The sequence below is a fragment of the Piliocolobus tephrosceles genome, chromosome 12 (assembly GCF_002776525.5).
Source record: "Piliocolobus tephrosceles isolate RC106 chromosome 12, ASM277652v3, whole genome shotgun sequence".
Lineage (NCBI taxonomy): Eukaryota > Metazoa > Chordata > Mammalia > Primates > Cercopithecidae > Piliocolobus > Piliocolobus tephrosceles.
In genome coordinates, this window is record NC_045445.1 from 229,546 (window position 1) to 251,291 (window position 21,746).

General features: G+C 39.0%; 1 protein-coding gene, 1 long non-coding RNA gene and 1 pseudogene across 2 annotated transcripts in view; 1 reads left to right on the forward strand and 2 right to left on the reverse strand.

The window, feature by feature from the left end:
* Positions 1–10,357, reverse strand: part of LOC111527389 — a 70,582-nt pseudogene extending 60,225 nt beyond the window's left edge.
* Positions 1–10,409, reverse strand: part of SPRY3 (sprouty RTK signaling antagonist 3) — a 98,961-nt gene extending 88,552 nt beyond the window's left edge. Inside the window, exon 1 of the mRNA XM_023193624.3 lies at positions 10,307–10,409. The gene's annotated coding sequence lies outside the window, so the exon portion shown is untranslated. The remainder of the gene's footprint in view (positions 1–10,306) is intronic.
* On the forward strand, positions 10,002–12,884 carry LOC113221714. Its single transcript, XR_003308021.1, has 2 exons — positions 10,002–10,162; positions 12,013–12,884. It is a non-coding gene; the product is annotated as an uncharacterized LOC113221714 (long non-coding RNA).
* The last annotated feature ends 8,862 nt before the right edge of the window (positions 12,885–21,746 follow it).

Below are 21,746 nucleotides of genomic sequence, written 5' to 3' on the forward strand. Positions count from 1 at the left end.
CATCACAGAGCATAACACAGTGTGGCCTGAGTCTCAGAGACTATTAATAACCAGCACAGCATACCAATTTGGCTACTAAGTATTCATATATATCCTTCATATATATCTTCACTTCTATACACCAACAAAACTAGCTCTTTGTATTTTAATATTATTAATTTTAATTAATAAGTTGTCACTGTCAGGCCTCTGAGCCGAAAACAAGCCATCGCATCCCCTGTGACTTGCAGGTATACACCCAGATGGCCTGAAGTAACTGAAGAATCACAAAAGAAGTGCAAATGCCCTGCCTCGCCTTAACTGATGACATTCCACCACAAAAGAAGTGAAAATGGCTGGTCCTTGCCTTAAGCGATGATATTATCCTGTGAAATTCCTTTTCCTGGCTCATCCTGGCTCAAAAAGCTCCCCCACTGAGCACCTTGTGACCCCGACTCTTGCCTGCCAGAGAACAACCCCCCTTTGACTGTAATTTTCCTTTACCTACCCAAATCCTATAAAACTGCCCCACCCTTATCTCCCTTCTCTCTTTTTGGACTCAGCCCACCTGCACCCAGGTGAAATAAACAGCCATGTTGCTCACACAAAGCCTGTTTGGTGGTCTCTTCACACAGATGCGCATGACAGTCACTATCCTTCACACAAAAACACTCTCACAATCTCTCCAAAATGAGAAGTGACAAAGTGACAAAGTCACAATAGTTATTGTATTTGCCTCTATGAAGGCAAAATAAACTATGTTGATTTCTCTTCAAATCAGTCCCATCTGAAAATTTTTACATAAATACTAAGCTGTAAAGTTAACTTCCAAAAATGATTTTTATAAAATAATAAGGGAAGAGAAATAAAAATAAATTAGTCAATATATGCATACAGTTTATACAAACAAGGAAGACACTGTCTCATAATACATATATATACAACATACAGTTTTCCTTCTTCAACTAATTCATATATCCTTGCCCCATTTTGTGTTACCTGGTAGGGAGACGCACAGCTTTATTCCTGAACGGTCTGAATCCTTAAAAATCTTGCCTATTTCCTGTTTGATGTAGTTTTCTATTAACCTTCACTATTCAGCATAGAAATACAAAGAGGTTCCCCAGGGAATTTCCCAAGTGCAAGCCTAGTCCTTTCTGACCCCACTGTGGGACAGCAACCTAATTTCTTTGGAGATCTGGATCAATAATTCCAGCCTATAGAGTAGCCTTTCCTGATTGTTGGTTCAGTGGCATACGAACTTCCAAATAGCTAATAGCAGGTGGCAGTCTCAACTTCCAATTCAATGGAATCAGTATGTCCCCGATTAAAGCATTCCTCCCCTGGTAAGTAAAACCTCTAAGCCAGCAGTGCTCAAAGTTACCAGAACAAGAACCAAAATTCTGTAAGTGAGTTATTGAGAAGCCACTTCCACTTTGATTTCTTGGTTCTCAAAAACAGAATAAGTGTTGTCTCTTAACTCATGTCACAGTGGATCTTCAGCAATCTATCCATTGTTCATTAAGTCCAGCTGCTTCTGGGTGATGTGGTATATGGTAAGTCAAATTAATTCCATGGTATGGAGTCACTTCCACTTTGATTTCTAGTTTTAGATCCTTGAGGAATCGCCACACTGTCTTCCACAATGGTTGAACTAATTTATACTCCCACCAGCAACGTAAAAGTGTTCCTACACATTCTCTCCAGCATCTGTTGTTTCCTGACTTTTTAATGATCGCCATTCTAACCGGTATGAGATGATATCTCATTATGGTTTTGATATGCATTTCTCTGATGACCAGTGATGATGAGATTTTTCATATGTTTGTTGGCTGCATAATGTCTTTTTTTGAGAAGGGTCTGTTCATATCCTTTGCCCACTTTTTGATGGGGTTGTTTTATTCTTGTAAATTTGTTTACGTTCTTTGTAGATTCTGAATATTTAGCCCTTTGTCAGATGAATAGATTCCTCAAGGATCTAGAACTGGAAATACTGTTTGACCCAGCAATCCCATTACTGGGTATGTACCCAATGGATTATAAATCATTCTTCTATAAAGACACATGCACACGTATGTTTATTGTGGCACTGCTCACAATAGCAAAGACTTGGAAGCAACCCAAATGCCCATCAACGATAGACTGGATAAAGAAAATGTGGCACATAGACACCATGGAATACTATGCAGCCATAAAAAGGATGAGTTCATGTCCTTTGCAGGGACATGGATGAAGCTGGAAACCATCATTCTCAGCAAACTAACACAAAAACAGAAAACTAAACACAACATGTTCTCACTCATAAGTGGGAGCTGAACAATCAGAACACATGGACATAGGAGGGGGGCATCACACACTCACAGGTATTCCATGGCGGGGCTCAGCTTTAAAAAAGTATTATCTGAGGATCCTTCTATGGAACAAAGTTCCATCAAAGTCAATTTAAAACACCTATGCAAAAAATAATTATTTTTGCTGCACTTTATACAAATAATCTGGCCAAGTATAATACAACAAAACAAAACAAAACAAAACAAAATTTAGGAGTTGTCTCCCAACTCATGTCACAACTGGATCTTCAGCAGCCTAACCATTGCTCAGTCAGTTCAGCTGCCTTTGGGTGATTTCATATATGGTGAGTCAAATGAATTCCATGGTATAAGCCCATTTCTGTGCTTCATTTGCTGTGAATTGAGTTTCTTATTAAGAATCAATGTCATTAGAATATCATGATGGTGCATAAGACATTTCACAGGTCCACACATGATAAAGCAAGAAGAAATATTATGGTAAATCCATACTCAGAGCGTGTGTCTATTTCAGTAAGGAAATATCATTTACTACTCCTTGATAGAGGCTATCCTATGTAGTCAACTTGTCACCAGGTGGATGGCTTGTTCCCTCCAAGTGTTCCTCTCCTACCTTGGCAGGTTAGGCACTCAACAGTAACAATATCCAGGTAAGGCATGTGAGAAGATAAATCAAAATGCTCCTGACCATTGGATCCCAAGAAAACTTCACTGAAGTGATAGGTTCTGATTTTTTGTTTTGTTTTGTTTTGGATGGAGGCTCGCTCTGTCGCCAGGCTGGACTGCAGTGGCATGATCTCGGCTCACTGCAACCTTCTCCTCCTGGGTTCACTGCAACCTCCTCCTCCTTGGTTCAAGCAATTCTCCTGCCTCAGCCTCCTGAGTAGCTGGAACTACGGATGCATGCCACCATGCCCAGCTAATTTTTGTATTTTTAGTAGAGACGGGGTTTCGCCATGGTGGTTTACTATTCTGTTACTAATGGGAAGTTCTTGAGGCTTAATACTTGCCTCTTCCTACAATAATAACTCTCATTTCATGGATCAGAGAACAAATGTGAAGATTCTGCCACTGTCTGAATGTGTCTACTCCAATTATATATTCAAGAGCTTGGGGGAATAACCACAGAGTGGGTAATCTGATTTACTTGTCACAAACATAGGTGAAAAATCCACGATCATCTTATTTCCATAAGCCCACACTTAAGCTCATGAACCAGTGTAATAATGTGGGTTCTCAGAAACTAACATCAATTCAGAGCTAGTGTCTAATATCCCCCAAAAGATCTGGCTATTTCCTTTTCCCTATGCTGTCCCCATGGTAAATGGCTATAGGTCCATTTGGAGAAGGTTTGGGATATGATTTACAAATATATTTATGGCAGTGCTCTGGGGTGTTTCATCAAGGGGATCTATCCTCTCCTTCAATCACAGAGCTCTAGGTCTATGAACTTTTTAGGTGTTTTAGAACTGGGTTTGAGGAGCCATGAATTTCCATTTTAGTGATTCAAGTCAAGTTTCTATCAAAGCTAGAGTCTTGTTTAGATCAAGTACCAATTTAGTAATCTACCCATCTATTTCATTCCTAAGGACACTGTGATGAATTAGCTGCCATCAAAAATCGTTGAGGTCCAAAACATTGTGATAATCACTTTGTCCTTATTTCCAACTAAAGTACTTACTCTTATCTCTTGTAGTTAAGGGCTGACAGTTGGCCTCAGGTACTCAGGGATACCATCATACTGACTGATATCAGGGCACTCATCTCAGTGTTGTAACTTTCCACTGTCATACCTGGCCTACATAAGACAACCATCACAGAACTTTACAAGGGCACTGATTGTAGTAGATTGAATAGATGGCCACAGTTCTTTACTCCTCCCTGTATCCATGCCCCTTTGCTCTGTGGCAAATAACCTCCTATCAAGAGGTGGAATATATTTTCCCATACCTTGAATCTAGTCTAGCCTTGTAACATGCTTTGACCAATAGAATGTGACAGAGTGACATTGCACTAGTTTTGAGCCCACGCCTCAAGAGCCTTGCACACTTTCACTTTCTCTTTTGGAACCTTATTCAGAGTCATATAAATAACCCTAAGCTAGCCTGCTGGAGGATGAGAAAACAATGTGGAATAGAGATGAGCCATTTAAACTGAGTTATTTCAAGACCAGCCAGCCCTCAGATGACCTGCTGGCTGATGTCATAAGCATGAGTGAGTCTTGTCAAAGTAAGCTGAGCCTGGTGCAGGACAGCAGAACCACTAGGTCAATCTGTAAACTTGTGATTTAAATAAATTCAATCTAAATTTTAAAAATTTTAAAAAGAACTAGCATATGATCCAGCAATCCCACTATTGGGTATACATCCAAAGAAAACGTAATCAGTCTGTCAAAGAGATATCTGCATACCCATGTTTATCACAGCACTATTCACAATAGCCAAGATATGGAATAAAACTAAGTGTCCATCAATGAGTGCATGGATTTAAAAAGTGGTACATACATCACTTGAAATATTATTATTCCAGTACCACTTTGGAATATTATTTAGCCATAAAAAAGGAAATCATGTTATTTGTCATAGCATGGATGAACCTGGAGGACATTATGTTAGGTGAAATAAGCCAGGCACAGAAAGACAAATCCTGCATGTGTAACTGGTAAAATTCAAATATGCTCTGTGGATTTTACCAATGTTGGTTTCCTGGATTGATATTGATATTGTACCAGAGTTAGGCAAGATTTTACCATTGGAGGAAATTGTGTCAAGGGTACACGAGGTCTCCCTGTATTTTTCTGGAAACTTCCTGTGCATTGAAAATTATTTCAAAATAGAAGGTTAAAACCAAAGAAATATATGACCATAATATATGTAGGTTTATTACTGGATTCTGAGCTATTTTATTGACTTATTTGTTATTTCTTACTCTAGTACCACACTGTTTTGATAAGTGTAGTTTCATAGTAAGTCTTGAAACCAAGAAGTTCTATAACTCCCCCTCTTTTTAAAGTTTTGCTGGAAACCCTAAGATGTACGTTTACTCATCCCAACATCTGCACAGATTATCTTCTCTAATGCCTTGCTCCATAGATTTCAGCTGCTTCCACTACCCTGAACTCTGATCTTTGCCTCCTTCATTCAATGAGACTGCAAGCTCAGCTTGGAATCTAGCTCTTGATGCTGGGATCAGAAAATAGTCACCAGGCAAAGAGCTGAGGCAGTCTTGGGGCTTAATTTGTGAGTTTCTCTTTTCCTGGGGATCATAATCATGTGCTGACTATTGCTCAATATCTTTAAACAGTTTCCTTGCATATTGTATGCAGTTTTATGATTTTTCTAACAGCAGGAGTGCTGATCTAGTGTCATTCCCAACATAACTTTTTTTCCTGCTTAAATCAGTCAGATTCAGCTTCTGTTGCATGCAACTAAGAACCTTGGCTGATACAAGCTCCTATTTTATGCCATGTCCTATGATAGGTGCTTGGCATTTATTATGTGATTTAATCTTAATTTAGAGACATAATTCCATGTGGAAACCAGAGAAATGGGCAAGAAGCATTTCTAACAGTGAGGACAAGGGTGAGGGGAGGGAGGTTGCAGTCAGAGGCGCATTCTAGATGGAGGAAGAATGTATAAATGCACAAGAGAATCAGCATGCAAGAAATAAAGTATGAAACTTTTGTCATCTTCAAGGGGATTCTTCTGAGACCTTTATAAATTCTCCTAATCCAATAAAACCACTATACATAGAATTTCCTCCATAAATGCAGTAAAGTACAATTGTTTATATAGTAGAATATTATCCGACGGTTTTAACTTTCCCACCCCTATCAACATGGGTACTACTAAAATAACTAACCATCCTAGTTTGCCCTGGACTGTTGTGGTTTTAGCACATTACAGAGAATTCCTCAGCCCCAGGAAAACTGAGAAAATTATCCTTTGGTATATGTGACATCGCTCACCTAGCTACAGTTGATTGGTTTTGGGTGGCCACCAGACTCAAACCTGGCCAATAAATCCCTCATAGATTTATGGAGATAGGACCATAAAGGTCTATGGCAACCAGGAAGTGCCTCTCAGATCTTTCAAGGGAAAACCTACTATGAGGAGTGGAGTCAGCTAACAGTCTCCAGCTGGAGCACTTTTGGGATTATTTTTGCATCATTTGATCCAAGGTCATTCCCTTCCCAGGCATCTCCAGCCAATCTCTGAGCACAAGAAGTGCACTAGGGCTGTTTCTGTCTAACGCAGGATTCCTCTAATTAGCAATCTCTGTTGGGGTGGTTGAGACTTCCATAGAGCTGTACTGTAATCTCCTCTTTATCTTGCCAGCCATTACCCACGATAGATCTCTAGATTTGTAACTCCATCTCGGCATCTGCTTTTCAGAGGACCTGATCTGGCTTAGTGTCTCTCTTCAGTGGTTGAATCTGTAATATGAAAATCTAGGAAGGTGTCCGTAACCATATCTACTGTTACATGGACTTGGGAAACAAAAAGAGCTTGAGAGGAGTGGGGAGGAAAGCAAGGGAGGGAGCGAGGGCTAGAGAGAGAGAGAGAGAGAAAGCAGATAAATGTGCAGGGAAGAATAGGGGTAAAAGAATGATAGAGTCAATGTCATTGGAATCCTTGTTTTTGACAATTCTTGAGACCTAACTATACCTTGCCTTTTTAAAAGTTTTGATTGTTCCAATCCTTCTTGAGTTCTGTGAAACACCTTATTATCTTCCCATAAATTTCTCTCTTTGGCTTGTTAGTTTCAGGTAGGTTTTGATAACTTTTAACTAGTGAGTTGTAACTAATACTTCTTCACTGCAAAATTAATTATATAGGTTACTAAGTTTATGCTGAATCACATTTCTGTTGAGTCAGAAATGTTCATATCCCCAGAGTCAGAAATGTTCATAACCCCAGAGACAAATTAATATACCCTTCAGCTTTACCAAATTTTTGTCCATGAGGAGGTGAGGAAAATTTTGTATGGTCTAGATGATTTCTGAAAAGTTTTAGCATTTATTTGTTTCTGTATAGGGTACATAGCAGAATTCTTGTCATAGACCAACGCTTCAGCCAAATTCAACATTGCACTGTGTCCAGAATATTTATTTTCTGGCTAAAAGTCACTACTTTCATTATAAATCTTCCTTATTTTTTAACTCTTTCAAAGATCACTAGTAGTTAGTTCTTTTAAAGACCATCTTTGATAAATCAAAGTTCAAAATCACAATTAACACATAGTTTTAACCACATTTCAAGAACTCAAGGTTATGAATATGATTAGAGATCATTAAAGCTTCATTGAGATGCTGATAAAACCAAGGTGTAGATGTTAGTCAAAGATGATGGCTCTCAGACATCATTTAATACAGTAGTCTATGCAAGAGATGGTGATAATTTGGCCTAGAGCAAGGGTCTAAAAATCATTGTCCACAGGGCAAATCCTGCCTCTTGCCTGTTTTTGTAAATAAACTTTTATTGGAACATACCTACATTCACTCATTTAGGTATTGTCTGTGCCTTCTTTCACTCTATGAAAGCAGAATTTAATACTTGGAGACAGAGACTGTATGTGACTCAAAAAGCCTAAAATATTTACCAGCTGACCCTTCACAGAAAAAAAAAAAAGCCAAACTCTGGTCCTGAATGTTAGCAGTACAGTGAGGGACAAATGCATGAGCAGATAATATTTTGGAAGCAGAACAAGAACAAGTTTGGTGTGTTCTAGGAATAGCTGGTGTGGCGGGAACATAAAAAGACCCAGATACTATTGTTTTTTTCTATTTTGTTTTCTAGCACATTTGTACCTATTGCTTTTATTCAGCTATTCATTCATTCCAAAAATATTAAGAAGTTCCACTCTGTGCCATACACCATGTGACCTGCTACACACACACACACACACACACACACACACACACACACAGAGGAAACAGTAAAATATCTGACTTTTATTTTATTACAAGCAAAATTTATATTTTATTAAAAGTAAAATATCCAGGCTCCCTAGAGTCTGGAACCAGATTACCTAGGTTTGAATCTCAGCTCTAAAATTTAACTGCCATGTGATCCTGGTGAAAATTGCTTAACCTATCTGTGCTTCAGTTGCCTTATCCTTAAAGTAGAAATAATATCATCTACCTTAAGTGTTTGATATAAAACACTTAGCCCAGTGTTTAACATATAGTGCACATTTTATAAATGTTGGTTACTATTATTAAGGAAACTTGCTTCTTTTACTGACTCAAACAAACAGGTGTTGTCTATCAAACTCTTGCGTTTTCTGAGTACTTTGTGTTGATTTCAGCTTACCTTTAGTGAGCTCATTCACTCTAATTGCTACAGTTATGATCTTCCTATTACAGGACATTGGATCATGCTGTTCTTTCTGCCTAAAACTTTTTTCGTTTTCCCATTTGCCTGGCCAACTCCAATTTGTTCTTTAAACATAAGGGCATAAGGGCATGGACTATATCTGGACTTTGTTTATCATTTTACACCCAGAGCTTAGTGCAGTGCCTGGCATACAGTAGGCACTCATTAATGTTTATTGCATGAATGAATACCAGTCAGACTAAATCTAGATTCTCATTGTATTTAGTTTTTCCTCTTTATGTTACATTCATACTCTGGATATGTCCTTTTGCTTACACCCTGGTTCCAGAAATTTTTCAACAAATATTTATTAAATATATAGACATTTTAGACTCTGTGCTTGGAGAACAAATATGAAAAATACAAGTTTTCTACTCTCAAGAAGCTACTTATTCATTAGAGGACAATGACATGCAGAAAGAGAAATCATAATCTAGAATAAGTGGTACTCATGAGGCCTATAGGAGATCCATTGAGCATACTGGACCCAGGGAAAAGAAGAATACAAACTTATTTGGGAAAGATAGGGAAGGCTTCACAGAGGAAGTAGTATCTAAATTGAGTCAAAAATAACGAGTAGCCGTTTTCCAAATAAACAAGTGCAGGGTAAGAGCATTCATGGCAGAAGGAATTCCAGGGCAAAGGGGTGGAGGCTTTTTCCTCTTTTGTTGATCCTGACTTCTACAAACCAATTCCTTTATTGCTTTTTTGACATTAGATTAACACTTTTAATCTCGAATAAATATAATCCTGCACATTTCCCATTTTTAGTATATATGCTTTTTTTTGTTCTTATTCTCATTTTTTAAATCTGCCTTGGATTTCCATTGCACATACTATTTCAGTATCCTTTTTGGTTCTCCTTTGTAATATGTATTGTTCTTAAATTTTTACCTGCATAAGGTGTTCGTTCCTAATGGGTATTCCCTTCTAGTGCTCACTGTACATAGCACTGTATCTGGACCCTGGGTTCAAGATGCTCAGCTGAATCGATGGGAGTAATGAGCGGTATATGACGTCCATAAAGTCAAGAAAGTGGTGGAAAGGTAGTAAAATTTTAGTTCTAGTAAACCTTGATAAACCACCATAAATAGAAGCGTAGTGGGGGGACTCCGGAGGAGCACTGAAATGGCAGGCAGCGGACCCAGGTTTTATAGCTTTATGGGCCTGTTTTTTCTCGTCCCTGCACCTATGGCTTCAAATCTGTTTAATAAAGGCGATTGACTGCCGCGGCCCAATCCTTCAGAATGGGAGAGTAACGCCCTAGCACCGGGCGAAGTCCCGGGCGCCAGAGGCACCCACCCCGCACAGCCGGAAGGAGTGGGGCGGGGCCTAGAGGCTCTCCGTTGGGCCCGAGCGGGCTGGGGGAGGGGAGCGTCGGGCCGACGGTTTTGGGGGTGAAAAGGCGAAAGGCGGGTGAAAGGCTGCCTCCCGAGGCTCTCCTTGCTTGGAATTCTGCCCACTCTGCGAAGTTAGGAGTCACGACCTCCAGCACAGGTGGGTTCCGTCCCGTGGGTCAGGGAAGGGGTGTCCCGATGGGTGCTACGGGTGGGTTTGCCCAGGCGCTCGCTTTCGGGCCTGTCGCAGTGGGCGGCGGAGGCTCTCACCCGGGCTGCTGGGCCCAAGGGTGGTGGTACTCACCTTAACCCTGGCGGAGGAGAAGGCCACTCCTGCCTTGCCGCAGGGCTGTCGTCACGATCTGTGCCAGTTGCGCTACAGAGTCTGCCCGGAGATCAGCGTGAGGCCAGATGGGCCTAGCGCTCAGGAAGAGCTGGAAGAGCTGAAGCAAGCTGGCGTTGGGACTGACGCCCACTGTACATTGTTTCAATCTCGGTCGAACTTTACAGCCCTGGATCTGTCACTGACTTGGTGTTTAGCTTTCAGCGAGTCCCTACCCTCTCCCTGCTTCACTTTGTTCGGCAGTAGAGTGGAAGGTGGAACTCAGCTGTCTACAAGATCTTGCAGCACTTTCTTTCGTTCTCATATCAACTAATGTTCTCTGCCCAGATTTTACCCTTTGTCTGCCCCTCTGGAGCAAGGCACTGGGTAAGTTAGGCTAGGAAGTTTTCTTTCTCTTCCGAAAACAATGGAAAACCCTTTAAATACTCCTGACTACCCTGGAAACGACATTCAAACCATTAATTGAATGTCAACTCTAAAGAATGTGTTTCTGAAAGCCATACTATTAAACATTTTAACCAGATGATTGCCTAAAATGATGTGTGTTGAGTGGACATAGTACACTGCCTAGCAAAAGTCTCATGATAAACGAGTTGGGTGCTTTAACTCAGTCGCTGAAAGAAAAACTTGAGCTCTCATATTTAAGAAACACTTTCATAATCCACTCCCATACAGTAGTGTTTTAGTGTTGCTTGTAGCTTGGTTTGCCCTTTCAGGACACACTGTAGTAAAAATTACATACACTTTATTTTACATTAAGTTAACTATAAAGAGAAAGGCCTATAAACATTATGGATCAACATTTTGGTGTCAACTTCTGGTTTCTCCTCATTAAGGAACTGGTGATAATGATAATGGTGACCATATAGTATGCAAAATACTATAATTTTCACAACCACCCCAAGATGTTAAGTATGGTTATTTATCATAAGGCTTAAAAATCTTATACTTTATCTCATAAACAGTGTGATGAACGGAATGTTTACTGCGGTGCTTGAGTCTGGGGACTTGTTTAGTGTGCCCCACCTAGTTCTTTATTTCTTGGAAGCTTGGACTGGAACAGATCACTTCCTTGTTTTGGCGTCTGTTTCAGGAACCACCATTTGTTCTGTATTTCTGCTTGTCAACCCTGGGAACAACAGTAAAACCAGCCAAGCAGATCACTCGGTGTTTACAATGTTTCTGACAGCTGTGTTTTCTGCCTCCAGGAGGTGGGAGGGGGACCCCTAGATTAATAAACCTCTTTGTTAGGAAGAGTCTCTTCCTGCTTGGAGCAAAACAGAACGCAGATCCATCAGTTGGGCACCACTGTGGTCCCCTTTCTAGAACACTAAGCATCCCCCATGCTCATATGGGCTGTACATGCACCTGCCATTGCCCTGTGTAAAGATTTACAGGATAAGAAACTCTTGAAAGAACTCAGCCTGCTCCATACCTGTAGGTTCTAGGGAAGGAGTGACTGATATGTAGGTGAGTGTTCTTCTGGATGAGGGAAAGACCTCATGATTCCCCAAATGCTTTGAAAAGTGAGAAGAAAATTGTGCTGGACATCTACTGAGCCAACCTTAAGGGTGAGTTTTGTACTGGCTATTTGGCAGGACCTGATGTCTGCCTCGTTTAGCCATATTTTTACTCTATTCATCATACTCTGTTCGTTCACTCCAAAGGCAATCAATGAATGTCAACTCTGTGCCAGGATGCTGATCCATTCACTGAGATTGGCAGCACGGGAGGACAGCCAGTTCGGGAGGACAACAGGAATTCAACTTTAAGCATACTCAGTCTGAGGCCTCCTCACCTTTCCCCACTCCCTATATCTAACCACTACAAAATCTTGTCACTTCTACATCTTGAATATTTAAAAAATCCATCCGCTTCTCTTTGCCCGTACGGCTACTCCAGATTTCAAGCCAGCAACATTCTTTTTTAATTGATTTTAAAATTTTTATTTTAAAAGACCAAATGGTTGCTTGACCTTTGACTCTCATGAGAAAACCACAACCCTTACTGTCACCACCACCACCACCACCACAGCAACAACAACAAACAGCCTAATGACCTCTGTGTGATCCCTAATAAATTGGCAAAGTAAAGAGATGAATGTTCTCTTTTTTTTCTTGATGCTGAATGTGTTTAAAAACATGTTTAGGATAATTAACGTGCCCTAAAATTCATGTATTTAAAGTGATTTTATAAATTTATTGGGTGGTGCAGCCATCACTACAATCTGATTTTAGAACATTTGCATCACGTCAGTGACATCTTCCTTGCCCATTTGCAGTCAGTCTTTATTACCACTCCCAGCATCAGACGACCAGTAATCTACTTCCTGTGCCTATGGATTTGCCTATCCTGAAAATTTCATCTAAATAATGTCTCCAAAGTTTATTAATGTTATGGCATATATAAATACTTCATACCTTTTTATAGCTGAATGATATTCCATTGCATCAGTATACTACATTTTGTCTATCTAGTCATCAGTTGATGGACACTTGGATTGTTTCTATCTTTTGGCTATTGTGAATAAAGCTGCTATAAACATTTGTGTACAAGTTTTTGGGTGGACATTCATTTTCAGTTCTCTTGATTAAACACCTATGAGTGGAATTACTTGGTCATATTATAACTGTATGTTTAGTTTTCTGCCAAACTCTTTTCCCAAGGGGCTGTACTATTTTACAGTTATTAGATTTATATGAACCACTAGCAGTGTATTTCTTCACATCATCACATTTGTTATTTCCCCGTTTTTTTTTTTTGTTAGTCTAGCTAGCAGTCCATCTTATTTATTCTTTAAAGAAACCAGTATCATTTATTTCATTGATTTTTTAAAATCATTGAATGCTATAATCTTTCCTCTTGACACTGTTTTAGCTGTGTCTCAGAGATTCTGATATGTTGTGTCTTTGTTGTCATTAGTTTCCAAGAATTTATTGATATCTGACTTAATTTCATTGTTTACTCAAAAGTCATTCAAGAGCAGGTTGTTTAATTTCCGTGTAATTTTACACTTTTGACCAATCTTGGTATAGATTTCTATTTTTATTGTGCTATGGTCAGAGAATGTGGCTGGTATGATTTTTGTTGTTGTTGGTTTTAATTTGCTGATAATTGTCTTATGCCTGACTGTGTGGTCGATAAAGTATGTGCTATTTGCAGATGAGAAGAATGTATAGTCTGTTGTTTTCGGGTGGATTGTTGTGTAGATGTCTGTTAGCTCCACTTGATCAAATATTGAGTTCAGGTCCCAAATATCTTTGTTAGTTTTCTGCCTCGAGGATCTGTCTAATACTGTCAGTGGGGTATTGAAATCTCCCACTATTATTTTATAGTTATCTAAGTTTCTTCATAGGTCTCTGAAACTGGTTTTATGAATCTGGGTGCTCCTGTGTTGGCTGCATATATATTTAGGATAGTTAAGTCTTCTTGTTGACTCTTTACCATTTGTAATGTCCTTCTTTGCCTTTTTTCGTCATTGTTGGTTTAATGTCTATTTTGTCTGAAATTAAAATAGTATCCTTGCTTTTTTTTGTTCTTTGTTTGCTTTGTAGGTTTTTCTCCATCCATTTACTTTGAGCCTATGGGTGTCATTGTGTGTGAGATGGGACTCTTGAAGACGGCATACCACTGGGTCTTGCTTCTTTATCCAACTTGCCACTTAGATACCTTTTAATTTTGGCATTTAGCCATTTACACTTAAGATTAATATTGATATGTGCAGATTTGATCCTGGCATCATGTTGTTAGCTAGTTATTATGTACACTTGATCGTGTGGTTGCTTTATAGTGTCAGTGGTCTATGTATTCAAGTGTGTTTTTGTGGTGGCCAGTAATGGTCTTTTGTTTCCATATTTAGCACTTCCTTAAGGACCTCTTGTAAGGCAGGTCTGATGGTAATGACTTCCCTTAGCATTTGCTTGTCTAAAAAAAGATCTTATTTCTCCTTTACTTATGAAGCTTAGTTTGGCTGGATATGAAATTCTTGGTTGTAGTTTCTTTTCTTTAAGAATGCTGAATCTAGGCCCCCAATCTCTCTTGACTTGCAAGATTTCTGCTGAAAGGTCTGCTGTTAGCCTGATGGAGCATCTGATGACTATGTGTCTTGGGGATGGTCCTCTTGTATAGTTATTGCAGTGGTTCTCTGAATTTCCTTAATTTGAATGTTGGCCTTTCTAGTGAGGTTTGGGAAATTTTCTTGGATAGTAGTATGTTTTTCAGCTCTATCATATGAGTTTGGTTCTTTCTTAAAATGACCATTTCATCTTTCAGCTCCTGTATTGTGTTTTTGTAATCCTTAAATTCCTTGGATTCAGTTTCCACTTTCTCATGGATCTCAAATAATCTTAATTGCTATCCACATTCTGAATTCTATATCTGCCATTTTAGCCATTTTAGCCTGGTTAAGAATCCTTGCTGGGGAACTAGTGTTGTTTGGAGGAAAAAAGACACTCTGGCTTTGTGAGTTGTCAGCGTTCTTGTGCTGGTTCTTTCTCCTCTGTGTGGGCTAATGTTTCTTTAACTGTGGTGTAATTTGAGTATAGTTAGTTGATCTCATTTCCGGACATTATCAGAGTGCTGGTGCTTTGTGCGGGTCTTTATTTGTAGCTGAATTCTTGTCCTTGGTTTCACAGAGGGATATATTAACTAAGTATTTTTAGTGTCAAAATTTGGGCTGTGATCCAGTAGATGGTGCTTAAGTGTAATGGCCATTAGGCTCTTGCTCAGCCACGTGACTCCTCTATTTCCTTGTGTTTGCGGCCATGCTCCCTCTTAGTGCTCTGAGGGTGTGGGTTCCTTCCCACTTGAGTGCTGGCTGCAGAGCTTGGCTTGACACTCTTGGGCTTCACATGCAGCCTTTGGGTGAACTCAGACTTTGTGTTCCCTCCCCAGCTTGGGAGAAGCAGGGGCAGGGAACTTGGCAGTGGCAATTGCAGAGGGCCTTTCACTTGTCTTTTGGGTCTCCACTCCAGAGAAATGCAGAGATACTATCATTTGGAGCATTCATCCTGGGGTGGAGTGGCTGCATTGTGGGCCTGAGCCAGGGGGCCCTGCCTGGTGATGAATGGGGAGGGGGAGAAGGGAGCTCACAGGGAAGACAGACTAGCCTCTTCTCCTTCAGTTGGCTGTGGCATGATGGAGGTATGAGTACAGCACTCAGGGTGTTTGTTCCTTCCCCAATCCAAGGGCAGCAAGGGCAGTACCACTGCAGTGGCATTCTCAGAGGGCATTTCATTTGCCTCTGGGAGCTCCACCCCAGAGCAACACAGAACCACTGACAATGGGAATGTTCAGCCAGCAGGTAGGGCAGTTATTCTGTAGGTCCAAGCCAGGGGCCCTGCTTGGTGAAGACCAGGGGGCTGGAGGCTCACAGAGATGAGAGACTTGGCTTTATTCTGTATGGCAACTGTGGCATGTTGGAGGTGCAAGTAAATCCCTCAGGCTCTTTATTCCTTCCCCAGTCTGAGGGCAGCAAGGACAGAGCTGCTGCAATGGCAGTGGCAGAGGGGCTGTCAGTTCTTTATTTTTGATAAAGTCCAAGTTATCTTTTTTTCTTTTGTCAATTGTGTTTTTTGGTGTTGTATCTAATAATTCTTTGCCTAACCCAATATCATGAAGGTTTTCCTATATTTCTAAAAGTTTTATAGTTTTACCTCTTTCATTTATGTCTTTGATTCATTCTGAGTTATTTTGTGTATGGTGTAAGGTGAAGGTCTTCATTAATCTTTTTGCATATGGATATCCAGTTGTACTATCATCATTTGTTGAAAAACTAACCTTTTCCTATTGAATTGCCTTGGAACCTTTTTTGAAAACCAATCGACCATAAATATAAGGGTTTATAGCTGAACTCTCAACTGTGTTCCATTAGTTTATATTTCTATTCTTATGCCAGTCCCTACTGTCTTGACTATTGTGGCATGGTAATATGTATTTAAATTGAGAAGGGTGAATCCACAAATTCTGTTCTTCTTTTTCAACATTGTTTTGGGTATTCTGGTTTCTTTCCATTTCCATATAAATATGAGGATCATCTTGTCAATTCCTCCTTCCTTCCTTCCTTCCTTCCTTCCTTCCTTCCTTCCTTCCTTCCTTCCTTCCTTCCTTCTTTCCTCCCTCCCTCCCTCCCTCCCTCCTTCCCTCCTTCCCTCCTTCCCTCCCTCCTTCCTTCCTTCCTTCCTTCCTTCCTTCTTAGACAGGGTCTTGCTCTGTTGCCCAGGCTGGAGGGCAATGACACAATTGCAGCTCATTGCAGCCTCAACCTCCCAGGTTCAAATGATCCTCCCACCTCAGTCTCCTGAGTACCTGGGACTACAGGTGTGCACCACTATGCCTCGCTATTTTAACAATATTTTTGTAGAGATGTGGTCTCCCTATTTTTCCTAGGCTGGTCTCAAACTCCTGGGCTTAAGCCATCCTCCTGCCTTGGCCTCCCAAAACACTAGGATTATAGGCATGAACCATCATGCCCAGCCTCTGCTTTGATTTTGGTAGACATTGCACTGAATCTATACATCAATTTGGGGTGAACTGCCAACTAACAGTATTGGATTTTTCAATCCATGAACTTGAAATACCTCTCAATTTATTCAGATCTTCTTTAATTTTCCTCAACAATGTTTTGTAGTTTTCAGTGTAAAAATCTTTCACTTTTTTTGTTAAATTTACTCCCAAATATTTTAATTTTTGGTACTGTTGTGAATTATTTTTTATAATATCACTTTATGATTTTTTGCAAGTGTATAGAAATACAAATTACCTTTGTACATATTGATTTGGTATCCTGTGACTTTGAGTAGAATTATTAGTTTTAATATTGTGTGTGTGCATGTCCATGTGTATGTGTGCATGTGAGTGTGTGGGTATATTCCTTAGGGTTTTCTCATTCAGGATTATGTCAAGGACAGTTTTACATTTTTTCCCCAGCCTGGATACCTTTTACTTCTTTTCCTTGCCTAATTCCCCTGGCTAGCATCTCCAGTATAATGTTGAATAGGAATGACAGGAGTGAACATCTTTGTTTTTTTTCTGGTCTTAGGGGAAATATTCAGTCCTTCATCGCTAAATGTGATGTTAGCTGTGCATTTCTTGTAGATGTTCTTTATCAGGTTGAGGAAGTTTTACTAATTGGTTGAGTTTTTATGTTTGATCATGAATGAGTGTTAGATTTTGTCATATGGTTTATCTGCATCTATAGAAATGATCATGTGGTTTTTGTCCTTTATTCTACATGATACATTATTAACTAATGTAACATAGAGAATTACCTTAATTTGGGGGTGTTAAATGAAACTTGCCTTCCTGGAATAAATCTCTTTTTGTCATGATATAGAATCCTTTTTGAAATACTGGTGAATTTGATTTCTAACATCTTGTTAAGGAATTTTGCATTTGTATTCATAAGGGAAGTTGAATTGTAGGCTTCTTTTCTTATAATGTATTTGTTTTGTTTGATGTCAGAGAATTAGTTGGGGAGAGTTTTGTTGTCAGATGTGTATATGTTTATAATTATATATCTTCCTGATGAATAGACCCTTTCATCATTATAAAATGTCCATCTTTTTCTATAGAATTTTTTTCTTAAAGTCTATTTTGTCTGATATTAGATACCAGTCTAACCACTCCAGCTCTTTTATGGTTGCTCTTTGTTTTATATGATTTTTTCATTCTTTTAACCTATTTATGTCTTCACATTTAAAGTGTGTGTTTCCATTATTGTAGTTGGCATATCCTTGGAGTGTGTTTTTCATCCAGTCTCACAATGTTTATGTTTTGATTGGACTGTTTAACCCATTTATACTTATAGATGTACATCTGGCTTTATTCATTTATTTCATTAATGTTTCTTGACTTCTTCGTTCCTCTGTTTCTCCGTTATTACCTTCTTTTATGTTATATAGCTAATTTCTTGTGTACCATTTAAATCCTTTTTTGATGTTTTTACTGTAATTTCTAGAGCTTTTTTATTGAATGCTCTGGGGATTACAATATGTATGTCAACTTGAAATAACCTACTTTAGATTAATAATAATTTAATTTCAGCAATACAGGGAAGTTTTCTCCACCTATTCTTTGTGCTATTAATACAGTATATTTTCCATCTTAATATGTTATAAGCCCAACAACACAGTTTTAAAAATATTGTTTTATGTAGTTTTCCTTTAAAAGAAAGTAAGAAAAGTATGTATTTTCTCTTTTATGTTTACTTATTAATTACCTTTACTAATCCTCTTTATTTCTTCCTATGGATTCAAATTACCATCTGGTGTCATTTCCTTTTAGCTCAAGGACTTACTTTAGTATTTTTTGTAGGGTAGGTCTGTTAGCAATGAATTCTCTGTCTTTGTGTATTGTGGAATTTCTTTATTTCGCATTTATTTTTGAAGGATAATTTTGCTGGATATAGAATTCTTTTTTTTTTTTTTTTTTTTTTTTTTGAGACGGAGTCTCGCTCTGTCGCCCAGGCTGGAGTGCAGTGGCCGGATCTCAGCTCACTGCAAGCTCCGTCTCCCGGGTTCACGCCATTCTCCTGCCTCAGCCTCCCGAGTAGCTGGGACTATAGGCGCCTGCCATCTCGCCCGGCTAGTTTTTTGTATTTTAGTAGAGACGGGGTTTCACCATGTTAGCCAGGATGGTCTCGATCTCCTGACCTCGTGATCCGCCCGTCTCGGCCTCCCAAAGTGCTGGGATTACAGGCTTGAGCCACCGCGCCCGGCCTGGATATAGAATTCTTAGTTGAAAATTTGGGGTTTTTTTCTTTCAGCATTTTGCTATTCCACTGCCTTCTGGCCTCCCCCCACAGGGTGTGGCCTCTGATGCTTTTACTCAGTTTTTTTGGTTGTTGTTGTTATTATGCTAGCTTCCACGGGTTAACTGCTGGGCCATATTTTAGTGGTCATCCAATGATTGTTCATATGTTATGCTTAAACACCTTCTGCCAATGAGGAGGGTTCCACAGTTTGCTAAAAGTATCTATGTGTGGGCTGCGGCATGCATTCCAGATTCACACAGTTTAGAAATCTACCTTTGCTATTACTTCCTGCTGTATAACACCTCACATTTAGGCAAAGTCTAGTAGATAAGTGAGGCACTCTTCAGTTTGTCCTGAGCATGTGCACAGACTTGGAGATCCCCAGGGATATGTAGGACCTTATTTAAAGCCCAGTATAGCTGTCTCATGCAGTAGATTACTCTGTTAAATTTTAGGCTGGTCTCTCATTTGCTTCAACCAGTATTGCAACTTTTGTCAGCTGTGATGTTGGTCGTTCCCAGTTGATTAGTTCTTCTTTGTGGCAGAGTCAAGTGTCTTGTGCCTCTAGTCAGCCATCTTGAAAAACTCTACCAGTTCCCTTTTTGTAACAAATATTTTGTACCAATTTCTTTATTAACCAGAAGTGAAATTCATAGATAACATAACCTACCTATACACATATTTAAAATATGAGCACAATGTCCTAACTGGAATTTAAAGGAAAAATTAAATGCAAGTGATTTATAATGATGTATTTAAATATGTAAATGCTGAAACATGACTACCTAAAGAGGCCAAATATTTACATCTATACATTGATTGCCATGAATGTGACAGCTACAAATATAATACCACAAAGTGTAATTATCATTGGTGACATGATTTTCTAAAACAATAATCTTGGATAAATTTCTGAACAAAAGAAAATATACTATTCTCTCAATTTACTTGGTAGATTTACTCCTAGAAAATTCAGTATATACTAAATTCATGCAAAAATACCACGTTTATATGTAACAAAAGGAGGTAGGTTCTGGCCTCTGGTAATTATAAACAGGATTTTCATTTGTAGGCATGTCAAGGTTAATATTAAAAAGTTTAGGCAGGATTCTCTATTGCCTGGGACTATCCTGAACACTTCAGGATGCCTAATATCGCTGATGCCACTAAATGTCAATGTCAATAATTCCCCTCCAATCATTGTGATAACCAACCTGCCCCATACACATTTCCAGCACACTCCCTAGACATGGCAAGATGCCTGTTGATGGTGGCAAGATGCCTGTTGAAAACCACTACTTTAGGATAAAGTATATGCATATCCTCAACTCTGCTAGATAAAAAAAATGTCAAACTCATTTTCAGCATGGTTGTATCAATTTTTGTCTCACTGTCAGTATATAAATGGAAATGCTTTTATATCTTATTGTTAAGTATGTTTGTTATGTTTCCATACCCCTTAACAGGCTAAGGAAGTTCCATTCTATGCCTAATTTACTAAGAGACTTTTTAAATATTGTGAATGGATATATTATCTATTTTTTCTGAACATATTGAAGTTAGTGTATTTTGCCTCTATCACCTATTAACTTGTTGAATTCTATAATATATTTTCTAAAATTTAAGCAACCTTGAACCTGATGATTCATGTCTTTAATTTTTTTCTTGGATTTGCTCTGCTAATATATTTTGTTTGTGTTCTTGACAAGCATGTTTGTGAGTAAGATTGATCTGTAAGTGTGTTGTCTTGGTTTGATTTTGATATAAAGATTATACTTGCCTTAAACATGAGTATGGGAGTGTTTTCTCTTTATTTGTTCTCAGGAAGAGTTTGTATAATATGGAAGTACAGTTAACTCTTGAACAATGTGGGGGTTAGGGCTTCTGACTCTTGCACAGTCGAAAATCCATGTGTAATTTTTTATTCCCCCAAACTTAACTACTAATAGCCCACTATTGACTGGAAGCCTCACTGATAACATAAACAGTCAATTAACACATGCTTTTATGTTATACGTATTAAATACTGTATTCTTATGTGAAGATGAGAAGGCTGAGAAGGAGGACTAGGAGGAGTTGACCTCGCTGTCTCAGGAGTTGCAGAGGTGGGAGGAGGTGGAACGGGAGGCAGGAGAGACAGGAACACTCATTGTAACTACAGAAAAACATCATAATTTCTGTCTGTCTTTTTTGTTTATCATTTCTCTAAAAATGTTCCTATATGGTACCAATTCTTCTACCATTTGCTTTAGTTTCAGTGCCTATATCCATATTGTAAAAAGTAAAAAAGCAGTCTTGAATAATCAGAACCCTTCTTCCATACCGTCTAGTGTCAATTTCTTTTCTGGCGCTGCTTCATCTACATCTTCTTCCTCATCATCTGGCACTGTTTCGGAAGCACTCATCTCCATCAAGTCGTCATTTTAAAATTTTAAAATTCCTGTGGCATGGTATCTATTAGTTCTTTGACTTTTCCAATATTCCTGTCTTGAAACCCTTGACTCTTCCACCTGTTTTTGCCATATGTGCAATCTATTTCATGATTAACTTGATTGGCTCTGTCATAAGTCTATGAAGTCATGTACAACATCTGGACACAATTTTCTCCAACAGAAATTTATTGTTTGGGGCTTTATGGCTTTCATGCCT